This window comes from Phyllostomus discolor, assembly GCF_004126475.2.
Source record: "Phyllostomus discolor isolate MPI-MPIP mPhyDis1 chromosome 15 unlocalized genomic scaffold, mPhyDis1.pri.v3 mPhyDis1_scaffold_37, whole genome shotgun sequence".
NCBI lineage: Eukaryota > Metazoa > Chordata > Mammalia > Chiroptera > Phyllostomidae > Phyllostomus > Phyllostomus discolor.
Genome location: NW_023397493.1, coordinates 171,084 through 173,895, shown reverse-complemented (window position 1 = coordinate 173,895; position 2,812 = coordinate 171,084). Strand labels below are relative to the sequence as shown.

The 2,812-nt window shown below is 46.6% G+C and overlaps 1 long non-coding RNA gene across 1 annotated transcript; it reads left to right on the top strand.

The window, feature by feature from the left end:
- The first annotated feature begins 127 nt into the window (after positions 1-127).
- LOC118498636 lies at positions 128-553 on the top strand. Its single transcript, XR_004901115.1, has 2 exons — positions 128-170; positions 258-553. It is a non-coding gene; the product is annotated as an uncharacterized LOC118498636 (long non-coding RNA).
- The last annotated feature ends 2,259 nt before the right edge of the window (positions 554-2,812 follow it).

The window sequence follows — 2,812 nt, the reverse complement described above, 5'->3', positions numbered from 1 at the left end:
TCTGTTTCATGAAAATGCAAATGAGAAGAGGGGACTAGTTTAAATATGGGTCTGCCTGTGCCTTGACAGCATCACCCACAGCCACACCCTCCCCTACAGAAGACCTGACAGCACAGCCCTCACCATGGACTGGAGCTGGAGAGTCCTCTGCCTGGTGGCACTGGCTACAGGTAAGAGGCTCCTTTGTTCCTGGGTTGAACAGGGGAGCTAGGACAGTCAAGTGACATTTCAACACACTCCTTGTCTTCTTTCTGTAGGTGTCCACTCTGAGGTGCAGCTGGTACAGTCTGGGGCTGAGGTGAGGAAGCCTGGGGCCTCAGTGAAGGTCTCCTGCAAGGCTTCTGGATGTACCTTCATTAGCTACTATATGAACTGGGTGTGACAGGGCCCAGGTCAAGGCCTTGAGTGGATGGGGGCAGTTAACCCAAACAATGATAGCACTGGATATGCACAGAAGTTCCAGGGCGGACTCACCGTAACTGCAGACAAGTCTGTGAGCACAGTCTACATGGAGCTGAGCAGCCTGAGACCTGAGGACTCAGCTGTGTATTATTGTGCAAGAGACAGTGAGGGGAAGTCAGTGTGAACCCTGACACAAACCTTCCTGTGGAAAACAAGAGGGCTGGGCTGCAGGGAGCCCTCAGGGCACCCTGGCGGGCTCAGGTCACACTAAGCTCAGGTTTCATTTGGGGAGCACCATTTAAGGGCTGGTTTCCTGGGAGTTGTTGGGTTAACTCTCCACACAGAAGCTTCTCTCTAAGAGCTTCCCTTCCTTCATGTTTCTGTGCTGACCTCTCCAGTATCTGAGTTACAGGGACTTGTTGTCATCAAAGGAAAACATTCTCACATGCACCAAAGTCAGAGAATCATATGCATTTGCTTACCCCTGTCCTAATGAATCATCAAATTTCCTGAACTACATCGGCTGAATCCAACCAGAGTCTTTATGTGACCCAAGAATACTGCAACCCCACATAGCTCAGAGTTGAAGCTGGTCAGCAACAGGACAGATGCATGCTGGACATAGGGTACCAGAGGCATATGAACTCTACACCAAAGACAAACAACTTTCTGGTGAGGATCATTGACTTCACTTCATGTCCATGACACCAATAGCAGTGGGCATGATGTGGAGGTAGTGGGTTCCCCACTATTCCTTGGTATAGAGGTTTAGGGTTTCTCCCACACAGAGCGGCTATGGAAAAGTGTGTCACTTCATTGAGGAGTCTGTTGAGAGCAGGGCAGGGTTTTCAGTGAGTCAGGAATGATTGGATCACGTCAGGTAAGAAGTGTCTCAGGTTTTATTGTTCATCCCTGAGAAGACTGAGGAGGGTCCTGCTCACAGAAGGGGTTTGTGTGGTTTCAACCTCCTACCTGCAGCAAACTAGGGAGAATCCATGCTTTCACTACCATCTGTCTGCAGGAGGAGAGAGAGGGGGATCTTAACATGCCAGCATCTCACCTCAAACATTAGAGCCTGACTGCTTTTCCACCAAAAAAACTTGGAAACTTGAGTGAGAACACAGAACTACCAACCATTACAGGTGGAAAACAAATTTAGTTCATAGAAAATGAGAATAATGGTGATATATAAACAATAAGGGGGGCAATCATGCATTATATGGATGTGTTAGTTCAATTTCTAGGGTGGAACCTGTCCAGCCTGCAGGGCCTTCAGCTTGTTCTTAAGGACTTTCTTCATTTTTCTGCTTCCAAAGATGCGAAGCTTTCACAGGATAATGGGCATCCTCAATTTGGGGAGGTCTGCTGGAATTACTTCTAACTGGGTGGGACCATTATTTAGTTCATTTCTTGTTGCCATGGTTGCTGTTTATGTCTTTCAAATACCCCCATACTAAAACCTGAGGCTGGTGTGATGGTGTTAGAAGGTGGGGCCTTGGAACAAATATCAGCCCTAGGGTAGAGCTCTCTTGAACAGATTTAGGGCCTTTATAACAGAGGACTGATGATGCTCCCTTGCCCCATCCAGCCTTTGAGATTACAGCAAACAGCCACTAGGGAGCCATCCTTACCATTCATCAAAAGTGCCGGCATCTGTTCCTGGATTTTTCACAACTGGGTCTGTGAGAAATAAAATGTTGTTGTTGGTACTTTGTTAAAGCATCCAGAACAGATTATCATTGTAGAGTAACATGACCACAAGGGCTGACTCCCTGGAGTTTCACTGCCATATTTTGTGAAAAGTAGAGTGTGAGTATAATTCCAGTGATGTTCAAGGATAATTTTCCTCAGTTGTTTTCTTCTACAGGCAAAATGCGTTGGTTGAAGGTCATGGGAGGCTCCCAAACAGATGTGCCAGGAAGGCATCATTAGAAGTGGGTATAATCCATGAACAAATATATTATTTACCACATCAGCATGGAGCCAGGTCCAGATCCCAATGGAGGCAAAATTGAAAAATGCATGGTCCTCCAAGTCACCATGTCAGAGGGCCAAAGCTGTTGTGCTCCTGAAGGCATCACATTAACACCACTCAGGAGGCACATTGAAAAAGGGGGTTTGAGGGTTCAGTTATGTTTGATAATTTAATTAAGTATGCAGTTTTTTCACCCTTCTCAGAGATTGCATATATTAATGACAGTGTGGCATTAGGATCATAGCACTCCCTTACAGATGAATGATTCTTGTGCCATGTGCACCTCAGTCACTGAATGTGACAGTTGGTAAGACCCTGGGGACAGAAGGATAACAGTTTGAACATACCGGGTGTCCAGGGCTGTTAAAATTATCGACGTGTATCCGTTCCTTCTTCCCACACTGTTTCTCACAATGATGGGCTCTTGGTGCACAG